The following is a 13,367-nucleotide window of genomic DNA, read 5'->3' on the forward strand; positions in this document are numbered from 1 at the left end:
TACAGTGGTTTGAGGCCATGAAAGAGCTCAAAAAGAATTTTGAAAATAAAGAAAGAGAGGTGGAGGAAAAATTGTGAAGAGAAATAACAGCAATGTGAGAAAATCATGAAAAGTGAGTCAACAGGTTGCTAAAGGAGACCCAAAAAATGCTAAAGAAAATAACTCCTTGAAAAATAGACTAACTCAACGGGAAAAAGAGGTCCAAAAAGCCAAGGAGGAGAAGAATACTTTAGGAAGCAGAATTAGCCAAATGGAAAAGGAGGTTCAAAAGCTTGCTGAAGAAAATAGTTCTTTAAAAATTAGAATGGAACAGATGGAAGCTAATGACTTTATGAGAAAACAAAAAATTACAAAACAAAACCAAAAGAATGAAAAAAATAGAAGATAATGTGAAATATCTCACTGGAAAAGCAAATGACCTGGAAAATAGATCCAGGAGAGACAATTTAAAAATTATAGGACTACTTGAAAGCCATGGTCCAAAGAATAGCCTAGACATCATCTTTCATGAAATTATCAAGGAAAACTGCCCTGATATTCTAGAACCCAGAGAGCAAAATAAATATTGAAAGAATCCACCAATCACCTTCTGAAAGAAATCCAAAAAGAAAAATTCCTAGGAATATTGTAGCCAAATTCCAGAGTTCCCAGGTCAAGGAAAAAACATTACAAGCAGCCAAAAAGAAACAATTTGAGTATTGTGAAAATACAATCAGGATTACACAAGATCTAGAAGCTTCTACATTAAGGGATCAAAGGGCTTGGAATATGATATTCCAGTAGTCAAAGGAACTAGGATTAAAACCAAGAATCACCTACCCAGCAAAACTGAGTATAATACTTCAGGGGAAAAAAATGGTTATTCAATGAAACACAGGACTTTCAAGTATTCTTGATGAAAAGACCAGAGCTGAATAGAAAATTTGACTTTCAAACACAAGAATCAAGAGAAACATGAAAAGGTAAACAGGAAAGAGAAATCATAAGGGACTTACTAAAGTTGAACTGTTTGCATTCCTACACGGAAAGATAGTATTTGTTACTCTTGAAACTTTTCTCAGCATTTGGGTAGTTGGAGGGATTTTACACACACACACACACACACACACACACACACACACACACACACACATACAATGGAGAGGAAAAGGGGGGAGGTGAGAGGGAAAAAGTGAAGCTTATTCTTATCAGATTTAGCTTAAGGAGGGAATAATATGCACACTCAATTTGGTATGAAAAATCTATGTTACACTACAGGAAAGTAGGGGAGAAAGGGCTAAGTGGGGTGGGGGGTAATTATGGAAGGGAGGGAAAATGGGAAGAAGGAACAATTAGGAGTGACACTTTTGGGGTGGGAGAAGGTCAAAAGAGAGAATAGAATAAATGGGGGCAGGATGAGATGGAGGGAAATATAGTTAGTCTTACACAACATAGCTATTATGGAAGTCTTTTGCAAAACCATACATATATAGTCTATATTGAATTGCTTGCCTTCTCAGTGGGGATGGGTGGGGAGGAAGGAAGGGAGAGAAGTGAGAAATCAAAGTTTTAGGAACAAATGTTAAGAATTATTTTTGCATACAACTGAGAAATAAGAAATTCAGGTAATGGGGTATAGAACTTTATCTTGCCCTACAAGACAAGAGAGAAGATGGGGATAAGGGAAGGGAGAGGTGATAGTAGGGAAAGCACATTGGGGGAAGAGGTAATCAGAATACATGATGTTTTGGGGTGGAAGGGGGGAAGAGATGCAGAGAAAATTTGGAACTCAAAATTTTGTGGAAATGAACGTTGAAAACTAAAAATAAATAAATAAACATTAAAAAAAGATGAATCTCTAGTGGTAGGAAGTGAGGAGAAAAGGCAAGGGGTAGGACTGATGGTTGAATCAAAAGTTTCCCACCCAGTATCTTTCAAATCACATCATGTAAGTGGTGGCCTGTTCTACGTACATATAAGCCTAGTCTCAGGAAGGAACATGGGCCATCATCACTGGTGTAAGGAGTAAAACCAGGTTCTGTACATCTGTTACCAATCTTATTCACTGTGAATGCATAACAAATATTACCTCAATGTTACTGACAGATCAAGACTCTGTTCAAAACCTACTAGAGGAGAATGGCAGAATAGTAAAGTAGAAATAACCTTGGGTTCCGACGACAGTGGACCTGGGTTCAAATCTTGCCTCTGACAATAACTGCTTGTCACCTTCCCTTCCTTAGCCTCAGTTTCCTTAACTGTAAAAATGAGATGATTAGACTCAAAGTCTGAGGCCCCTTCCAGCTCTAAATATATGAGCTTATATCCTATGAAGACAGTGGGTACATATTCCAAGGTTCACCACAAATCCTCCCACATCACTGAGAGGTGACATATAGATACCTCCTAAGAGAGCTATTGTAGCCCCTAATGTTGTAGCCAACATTCTACCCTCCTTCTTCCACTCAAAATTTCATTCTTTCATGGAGGGAGGGCTGAAATAACTCTCTTCCTCTCCAGGAATCTCTGTTTCACTGTAAGCCCCATGTACACAGGGACAAGGCAGCCTGTGTACAAGGAAAATTCATAGAAATAGCTTGCAGTTATGTTTTGTGGGGGAGGGGAGGTAAGAATCTGCTTCTTGCCCTCCCTCCCCAACCCCCATGAAGTCAGACCCAAGTCTTGAGCCCAGGATTCAGTAGTTTTGGAAGCAAAAGGAATCGTTGGTCCTTAATTCCCGGTGACTATGCAGGTCAGACTTGATTAATAAGCTGTGATAACTATTATTGGAGTGGACCAGTTCATTGAAAGACTCAGTGTCTCCTATCAATGTCACTGGCCATCCCCCCGCCCAATGATAGTTTCCATGACAATGCCGTCCATGTAGTCAGAAGCACCTCCTGGAGTAAACAGTGATCCTTCTGAAAAACAAGAAGGTCATTACAGCAACTTGTCAAATCAATGCAGTGAGTGTCTGGGCCGATTAAGGCATCTTCTCTCAGCGCTGACATCCTGTCAATAGGACCGGGCCACTAGTGCTCAGTCAGATGATTGAAGCGAAATGCCCATCAGTCAGGGAGTTGAGGTGGACTAATGATTCCCTGTGCTGCCTATTAGAACTACATGACAACTCAATCCTGCTGGCTAGAGGAAAAAAAGAAAGAAAAACAAAAAAAGTGTGAGAGATAGAAAGGAGAAAAAAATTGTGACCTTGTTGCTTTGTTTGAAGTTGAATTAAATTGACAACAGCAGCTAATCTTTACCTAGGGCGATTAACAGAATTAAACAACCACAAGGCAGGAACAGAGGGTTTATTCTCTGCAGTCTAGTCTTGGTCCACTCCTGTAAAGGGAGCTTTCTCCCATATCTCCTTCCTTTGTTCCTGCCATTACCCCATTCAAGTTCAACCCAAATATGGATTCTCAGCCAAGGGATCCTGAAAATGAGTACAGGAAAGAGGACTGCCATTGCCAGAGGAAAATGGTCAGAGCTGGGTGCTCATTGCTGGTCCAAATAAGATTCAGCCAAAGAAATGGCTGGTCTCAGTAACTGGGGTGGTCATTCAGAATGTATAAATTAGATGGACAGGTCAATAGACCTGAATCCCCAAAAGCTGTGATTTATGGATTGGATGATGTTGAACAAGTCACTCAACCTTTTTCAAGTTTGTTTCCTCATCTGTAAGATGGGGAAAATAACACCCACCCTGCCTATGTTACATTTTTTAGATCACGTAAGAGCCAATGGGAGGCAGCAGGGTTTAGTAGATAAAGGACCAGACTTAAAGACAGACCTGGATTCAAAATTTCTCTCTGAACCGTATTAGTTCTGTGATCATGAACAAGTCACTAAAGTTCTCAGTGGCCCCAGGGAACTCTCCAGATTTGTAAATTACAGAAAAGTTGCAAATCTACAATGGTGAAAGGAATTTCCACACTAGGTAGTTCCCTTCACAGACAAAATCAGAGGAAATAGTGGAGAGAGAGAAAAAGATCCATCTAAAATGGGGTGTGCTAGTAAATGTTTAGCAATTGATTTTCTGAAAAAAAATATGCAGGCATACTTTTAAGTTTAATTTGCATTATTATCATTTTCCCCATCATTTTAATGGGAAGTTAGGTGGTGCAGTGGATAAAGTATAGAGTCAGGGAGGCCTGAGTTCAAATCTAGCTTTAGAAACTTACCATCTGTGTGATCTTCTCACTTAACCTTCTTTGCCTTCATTTCCTCATCTGTGAAAGGAGAAGAGAAGGAAATTGCCAACCGCTCCAGTATCTTTACCAAAGAAACCCCAAATAGGATACTGAAGAGTCAGACATGACTGAAAACACCACCACCACCACATCACTTTCATAAGTCTAAACAATCACCAAAAAACATTGAGACCTGATATATACCATTTACGGATTTCTGATATATAAATGCTCACAATGAAAATTTAACAATTAGAAAAACTAATAAGACCTGACTTCAGGATATCCCTGCATGTAAGCGATTACTATAATAATGATGGTGATGGTGATGGTAATGATGATACCACCTCCCATTTATATAGAACTTTAAATTTTACAAAATGCTGTAATATAGTATCTCATTTGATTGAGGGGATTGTTCTTTGGTGAAATATTTAGATTAATTCTATATTTTCCAAACCTGACTGGATAATTTTTCAGTTGGAAATGTTCCTATTGAATTTGTAATAAAACTTTCAGGTCAGGTAATGCAACCAAAAGTCTCAATTCCTTCTACAACATACTTAATCTTCCAACCTATACTTGAACATCTTTAGTGATGGGTAACTCATTACCTTATAATATAGCTCAGATAATTTCTGGATAGTTCTCATTACTAGTAAATTCTTTATACTGGACCCAAACCTGGCAGTCTGTAACTCTCATGCATTAGCTGTAGTTCTTTTTGAACCCAAATAGAACACAGTCACTGTGGTAAGTCCCCTAAGGAGACAGATAGCAATTCTCTAATGTCGTAGGCTTCAGAGGCCCCACTGGTTGTGGTTTACCCCAAGATAACCTATCAAAAATAATTTAGTCAGAATGTGGATATGTTTGATATGATTGTACATGTATAGTGTATATCAGATTACTTGCCATCTTGGGGAGGGAGGGAGAAAATTATTTGGAACTCAAAATCTTATGAAAGTGAATGTTGAAAACTATCTTTACATGTAATTGGAAAAACAAAATACTGTTAAATGGAGGGTAAAGAAAAAAATTAAAAGAAATGAAAAAAGAATAGTTTAGTCAGACAAATGTATGAAGTTTTTAGGAAGGGACATTTACTAAGGTGTCAGAATAGGAAGAGTTGGTGGAAAATATTCCCATAAAAGTTTGGGATATGGTCTCCCATAAGTACATATAGTGAATGTCCTGGTGGGAATGGGCTCAAGCTTAGCATGCGGCAAAGAGGTAAGTCATGTTTTCTCATTACTGGAGGTCTGTTTCTCCCATTTGTGAAGTGCTCAAAAAGTTCCCCCTAAAAGCACAGTAAATTTATATCCATTTTTCCTTGGCTTTTCATGCATGCATTGCCACAAGTAGATCCAGGGACACCATTTAGGACACTGAAGAAAAGTCCAAAATCTCCTGGAATTTTAAAGCTCTAAAGATCTTCTCTAGTCAATTTGAGAGGAGAGAAGGAAGACAATGAGACCTAGCTGAACCTGGAACCTCCCCTTTCCCCACCCAGGTGTTTCTTACTTAGGAATGTTCTAGGAGGCCAAACATAACCATTTCTAGAATTTCTCCCTTTCTAGATAACTCATGTTTTTATGTAGGATCCATAGGGAGCAACCAAAATCCTCCAGTCAATGGAAACAGACATTTTCTCTACCACTTTGTCAAATGACTTTCAAAGACTTTTTGGACTTAGTCCAAGACCCATGATTGAAATTGATTGATTGAGATGTGTTCTCATCTAGTTAAGGCATAAAGCTAGAATTCTTTGGGAGTGCTTTTAACCCCACCCTTATATATGTAACAATTATCTGGAACATTGTCATGCTATAAAGGGTAAAATTAAACATGTCTGTATGGGACTTTTGGGGAGAAAGTAATAACATTCACTTAAAGACTGCCTCATCAGGATTTGATTACATAATTACATTTATCTCAATATTATAATAACCTTTTGCTCCATACTTTTATATGAGGATGGTTTTCCTTTCTTTTGACGAAAGAAGGTCTTTTTGTGAACATCATAGTTCTTTGCAGTTTATTAGCCACTATAACTGATCAACTCAGTTATAAGGACATAGAATTTTGATCTGAAAGGGACCTTAGAAATCAGGCTATTCCAATGTCTTCCTTTTATAGATAAGGAAAATGAGGCCCAGAAAACTAAGGCAATTTGCTGTCTGGGTGGTAAGTATCAGAGGCAACATTCAAACCCAAGTCTTTGCAGAGGCAGAACAAAGTTAGCCAAATGAGAAGAATTGAAGATTCTGTCAACATAACAGAAATGCAAACTACAAGGGTCTCTGATAGAGCAATTGAAAAGCTGTCCCAGAGGATAGATAATATAAAATGTACTTTTCTCGCCTCAGCAGCAAAGTGGAATCTACCTGACAGAATGGGACAGTGAGGTGGTTCAGAGGGTAAGAACGCTGGAATTGTGGTCAGGCAAACATTAGTTCAAATCTGACCTCAGACACTAGCTGCATGATCCACTTAAAGGATCTTGTAGCCTCAGTTTACTTATTGGGAAAAGAAAGAAAATAAAAATAGCACTTCCCTCCTGGGATTGAGGGTTGACATAATTTATATACTGCACTTTGCAAGCCTTAATGTAAATGCTACCTATCGCTATTATTATCAAACATTGCCAGGTACTTTGGGTCAATTTTTTTTGTTGTTTTGTTGCTTTTCTTTGTTACAAGGGAAAGTTAAATTCTGGAGGGAGAAGTGGCATATCTGAAAATGGCTGAGATCTAAAACCAAAAACGTCAGTAAAACCTTTAAAACAAATACAAAAGCCAGCAAGAAAAAAGAAAAGAGGAGAGAGACAGGAAAGAAATAATTCCAAGCAGAAACCAATCATGAGGAAGTAGGAGGCATCTGAATAATTAAAGTTTTCTCACCCCTACCTAACCTTTCTTTGTCCTATGCTTAGTGTGGGCACCTATGTTTAAAGATACAGCAGTTGAACTCCCTAGGGAAGGTCCTTAAGCTGATTAAATCAGAACCTTCTCAATATCAAGCTAGAAGGGTCCTCAAAGACCATCTAGACTGACATCCTTATTTTACAGATCAGAAAACTGAGGCCCAGAGATAATTTGCCTACGATCATATAAGTTGCTGTTCATTGTTTATTCTCAAAGAGGACCAACGACATCAGGAGGGTGATGTCTTGACATGCAAGCTAATTGGATTTAAGTGATGGAGGGAGGAAGAACCAAAAAGAAACAGTCCCCAAACTACATTCGTTTTTATCTGACTTACTATTTCTCCTTGGTGGATTCAAAGGTAACTAGGATTTGCTTTGCTTGCAATAGATCCATAAATGTTGCCTAGCTCCTGGTTGATTTTCAGGTGTGCTACACCATTGTCCCAGATTAGAAACAATGAAACAATGGGCTATGCATAAAGATTATGTTGGCATGATCTCTTGATATACAGCACTCTTCAACTTGGACTTATTTTGTTATGCCCCTGGATCTGATCTGGAAACAGAAGACTTGGGTTTGAATGCTACCCATGCTACTTATCCTCTACTCAGGCTTGGGCAAGTAAGCCTTACCTTTCTGGCCCTCAATTTCCTTATCTATAAAATGGGGGATTGGCACATGTTTCCCCTGCTATCCTTTTTTTAAAAATCTGTTTTGTCCATTTATCAGTTTTAGCTAGGCAAGTGACCTATGACCTATGTCTCTCTTAAATTCTGAACAGACTAGAACAAAATTGAGTTCTTGTTATAATCATTACTGCTAATCACTCATCAACATTGACTCCACATTGAAAGGCAATTTTTTCATAGTGGATAATTGGTCAACTGTGGAGTCAGGAAGATGGGTCCAGATCTTGTGCCTGAGAAAATACTACCTGTGTGATAGCGGATGAGACAATCACTCACTGCCTTAGGAAACTGTCAAAAAATGTTACAGACAAATATCATAGAGAGTGGTAGCTCCCCATACACACAGGTCTAAAAACATATAAAACATGAGGAATATAGTTCTTGGTAAACCTTAAATTGGTGTGTCAATGTTACTAGATGTTAACTATACTATACCAGGTGTTGTGCAAGACTCTGAGGTAGATACACAATCAATTGAAATGGAGTTATTAAGCATGTATGGGCAGGCATGCACATACTCATGCTGTGCAGGACATGTCCCTGACCTTCGTGAGCATTCTAGCTAGCTTCTTTCTTGCTGAAAAAATAAAATCTATACATAAAAAATCCTACTGTAAGCCACCATGTGGGAAGTAAACCATAAACAGTAGTAGGTAGGACTTTAGTGGAGGGAGACATCACTTCAGAAAGGAGCAATCCCAAGAGGCTTCATGGAAGTGGTGGCCTGTGAGTAAAGAATTGAAGGATGGAGGGATTTTGTAGGGGGCAGAGGCCATTTCAAATCAAGGGAACAATATGGGCAAAGATAGAGGCAGGGACAGAGCCTGTTTGGGGAATGGTCAGTAGACCGTGGACGGCAAAGGGAAATGATTTACTTCCTTCTCCAAGGCAGGAGCTGTTTTACTATTTGATTAAGTAGCATCTAGAGCAAAAGGACAGCTGAAGCCACTAGTTTCTCAGGCTCAAGAAATGACACATTAGAAACCCAATGACATGATTTATAAGACACTGGCTCGGGCTTCTACATTTTCACATTAAATTTTAAAGTGGTAGATGCAATTGGGAGAAGCTGTTGCCTTTTCCTAAGAGTTATTTGAAGGAAGGCTGCATTGTTAACTAGCCCAAAGGCCCACTAAAGAGTCTTGTCCCCAAAATATTACTGCAAAAAAAAATACTTAAGGTATTTCTATCCTTATTCTCTGAAATATCTCAGGAATGTCTGGATTACAACCAGCTTTAAACCCTGGACTGGGAGCAAGTGATCTGGGTTCTATTCTGAGAAAACATGAGAAATAATGAGTCATGTCACTTTTGGAAAGTCAGATCATCTCTGAGCTTCAGTGACTCAGGATAAAATGAAAGCATTAGGCTAGATAAAGTAGAAAGTTGTTTCTTTCCAGCTTCAACATCCCAATTTTTAAACAATTAAATTTTTCAACAGTTTCATTTATAAAAAATCTAATTACTATGTCATTATAATAATGACTAATCTTAGCGAAGAGATGTAGAATACACCTAACTCTTTTCCCTGGAGAGGTGGGGGCCTAAGGGTATAAGATATTACATATGCTTTGTGTATTAGTTGGTTTTGTTGTATTTTGGTTTTTTTTTCATCATAAGAAAAGACTCCCTTGGGGAAGAGGGAAGAAAGCGCAGATCTGGAAATGATTGTCATAAAAAAAAGACATCAAGAAAAAGGGATTCTTTTTTTTGCCATTTCTTGTTTTTAGATCACATTCTATGTTCTAAGAACCCTTGCAACCTCAACATTCTATGGTCACAAAAAGAGTCCTTCCACTTCTCATGCTTTCTGTTATAAGGGCCTTGATGTTCTATGTTCTAGGGTCCCTTTCAAACCTTGTATTTATATTTTGAGAATCCTGTCATGTGTAACATTCTCTGCTTTTTTAACTGTCCCCATTTCTAGAAGGTCGTTGTTGACCAAACAAAGAAATTTGTAAAGTTAGGTAATTGACAATACTTTTCTCCCCTCTAGCATAGCCATATTAATTAGATTAACTCTGGTCTGGTCAACCCTGTATTCAAAGGCATCCATTCTAGTGATCCCAGAAAGAGATTTAAAGGATCTTCTATGCATTGGTTTTCCTACAGCTTCATACAGTGAGGAGGGTCATTTGCAAACACTCTCACAACGGCCCAAAGTGATGATGGCATTGTGTTATCCAAGGAGGGTGAGAGTGAAGATGGCTCATAACCCAGCTACCAGGGAAATACTCACCCTCAGGCAGCCATAGCTATCCAATAACGTCTGAGGACACCAAAGAAACAGAAGTCTACCCAAGAATGTATGTAAGTAAATAAATATAAGGTTAAGTAAGAGAATTTAGCCATCTTTGTCCTTTTGGATTGACTAAAAAGGAGCTGAGAAAGAAAGGTGAAAGATAGATAAAAGGGAGAACCTAAGTTAAAAGCAGCTACAATGAACTACTGCATTTGTACAGATACCTAAACCATACTTTCCCCCTACTTTGAATGATACAAAACCTGAGAACAGACTATTACCATTCTGTTAGGGGGGAAAGCGGAAAAATCGAAGATACAGAGATGAGTAAAGATAAAAATTCATTATTTAAAAATTCACAATTAATTTATTTTAATATGGTAGTTGTTCAGTCACTTTTCAGTTGTGTATCACTCTTCATGACCTCATTTGGGGTTTTCTTGGAAGAGATCCTGGAATAATTTGCCATTTCCTAATCCAGTTCATTTTACAGATGAGGACCTGGATAAATGGTTATCCAGTCTCTGGATGGAGACAGGTAGGGGGCTCCATGGATAGAATGCTAAGTCTGAAGTCCAGAAGACTTGAGTTCAACTCTAGCCTAAGTCACTTACTAGCTCTGTGATCCTTTTCAAGATACTTAAACTCTTTCTGCCTCAGCTTCCTTCACTCTAAAATGGGGATAATGATAGCACCTACTTCACAGGCTTGTTATAAACATTAAGATAATGTTTATAAATTGCTTAGCACAATGCCTAGCATACAGTAGGAGCTTAATAAATACTTGTTTCTTTCCTTTCTTCCTCTTCCTAAAGACCTCTAAGGAAAGACAATTCATCACTTGTGGTAGTGCAGTGTATTAGAAAGAACATAATAGAATTGTTAAAGAAACCTCAGAGTTTTCATAGTCTTACCTCCTTACCCAAATAGTGACTCTCCTCCATAATCCCCCTGACCACCATTCCCTTAAAAGTTTCAGTAATGATTAAAACACTGCCCCCTTGGAATGACTAGCTTTAAATTATTTGCTGTTTCTTCTTTATGTTGAGACATAATCTACCTCCCTCTACTTTCTACCCATTGGTCTCAGTTCTGCCCTCCAAGATCAAGGAAAACAAGCCTAATTCATCTTCTAACACCTGTAGCCCTTAAAATGCACTAAAACCCTTATATTTCTTTAATATGAGATGCTTTCTAGCCATAATCCTCCCATTCTGTACTCATACAGATGTTTGTTTTTGTTGGATTTTTTTAACTGATGTCAAGGACTTTCCATTTATTCCTAATTGAATTTCATTCTCTTAGTTTCAACCCCAACATTCCAGACAGCCAAAATCTTTTGAGATCTTGATTCTGTCACCCAGGGTGTAAACCAACCACCTGGTTTCATGAAAGCCAAAACATTTGAGAAACATTATCTATGCCTGCATCTGAGTCATTAAGGAAAATATTGAACAGGAAAGGGAAATGGGCAGAGAGCCCTGAGCAACTCCACTGGGGCATGTCTCCATCTTGACACTCCAGTTGGGGGCTAGAAAGTCAACTGTTTCTAAACCAAATTAACTGTATATTCATCCCTGCAATGTGTCTCTAATATTGTCCATAAGGAGAGCATGGGAAACTGTCCACTGCTTTATTGAAAAACAGATATTTCCCCCAGCATTTCCCCAATGTTTTAGCCTAGTAAACTTGTCAAAAATTAAATGTGCTTTGTATAGCCTAATGAAACAATGCTAGCTCTTCTTGGTTGTGTCCTCCCTTTTCAAAGTGCTCAAAAATGGCCAATTTAATACTCCATTCTAGAGTTTTACAAGCAATCAACTTAAGACTTACTGCCCTATAGTTTGAGGTAGCTACTTTCTCCTACCTCAGACATACATTTATTTTTTTAAAAAAATCAAAGCTATATGCAAGTACTTTAATTTTTTTTTAAATATGGTGGATATATATAAGTTCTTGCTGTGTTGTGGGGTATACTTTGTCTAAGCCAGGAAACTTAAAAGTACTAAAAGTAATCACCCTTTCTTTTGCTGACTTTGTGATTCAATTCAAACCCTTTTTCTTCCTTGTCCTCATTCTGAAAACTCTTCTCTTCAGTCTACAAAACAAAGAAAATTGGGATGTAGTAATTTGACCTTCTCGCCATTATCCCTTGTCATCTTCCATCTAATGTAAGCAAGAGTGTCTCCCCCGAGCTTCAGTCTCACATCATCCATTGTCTATAGGACATTTCCAACCAGGTATCCCAGAGAGATCTTTAAGCTCAACATGTCTAAAACTGAACTGATTATCTTTCCCTCTAAATCCTCTCCCTCCTCTTCCAAACTTTATTTCTGTCAAAGGCAATCCCATTGGACTAGCGTCTCAGATTCATAATCTCAGTCCTCTCCTGGACTCGTCATTCTCCCTCACCCTACATATTAAATCAATGCTGAATTTTACCTTTTCTAACTTCATGGTATCTCTTGCACCTGACTACACTCGCACAACCTCCATCTGAATCATTTCTAGCCTGTATTGCTGTAGCAGACTTCTGGTGAGTCCCCTCTTTTAGGTCTCTCATTCTTCCAGTCCACCCTACCTGATGCTCCCAAAGTAATTTTGCATGTGGTCTGACCTCAGTGGTTTCCTATTGCCTCTAAGAGAATTGTTTTGTTTAGTTTTTCAAGCCCTATAAAACCTGGCCCTAAACAGTCTTTCAAGTCATTCTTCCTCAAGCATTCAAAGTTTTAACCATACTGAATTCTTCTCTGTTCCTCACACATAACAGTTCTTCTGTCTCTAAACTGTTTCCAGGCACTAGAAGGCACTCCCTCCTCATCTGCACCTAACAGAGTCCCTTTCATCTTCTGAAATGTAGCTAAAGAACCATCTTCTGCCTTTTCTCACCTGCCCAACTAGTGCTCTCCTTCTCAAACTCCCTTGCATTTAACTATGTTGTATATATTTACGATAACTTTATATTTATGCGATATATAATTTTATATAAACCGGCTGAATTCCTTATTAGGATGGAAGTTCTTCGTGAATAGGGTTTGTTTCATTCACGAAGAAAAAAATGAATCTCTAGCGCCTGGCACATAGTAGGATCTTAATAGATACTTGTTGACAAGTTGATCTTCTTCTTATCTCCTATATAGTTCAAAAAATCTTTTTGTTATTATTAGTGTCATCTATAGCATTTAATTCAAGTTTATAATAGATCTTGGCATTCTTGACATTATTTCTTCCCTACTGTTAATTCAATTTTCCCTCCCTACAGTTGAGTTTTGTTTTATTTCTGTTTGTTTTTCCATTTCTTCTACACTTATACTGCTTCATTGATGAGATTGCT

The 13,367-nt window shown here is 38.2% G+C and overlaps 1 long non-coding RNA gene across 1 annotated transcript in view; it reads right to left on the reverse strand.

Annotated features, from left to right (window-relative positions):
• Nucleotides 1-3,890: 3,890 nt before the first annotated feature.
• LOC140524707 (uncharacterized) overlaps nt 3,891-13,367 on the reverse strand; it is a 55,023-nt gene continuing 45,546 nt past the window's right edge. The window contains exon 3 of the long non-coding RNA XR_011973805.1: nt 3,891-4,211. This is a non-coding gene — a long non-coding RNA (uncharacterized lncRNA). The remainder of the gene's footprint in view (nt 4,212-13,367) is intronic.

The sequence above is a fragment of the Notamacropus eugenii genome, chromosome 1, assembly GCF_028372415.1.
Source record: "Notamacropus eugenii isolate mMacEug1 chromosome 1, mMacEug1.pri_v2, whole genome shotgun sequence".
NCBI classification, from domain to species: Eukaryota; Metazoa; Chordata; class Mammalia; order Diprotodontia; family Macropodidae; genus Notamacropus; species Notamacropus eugenii.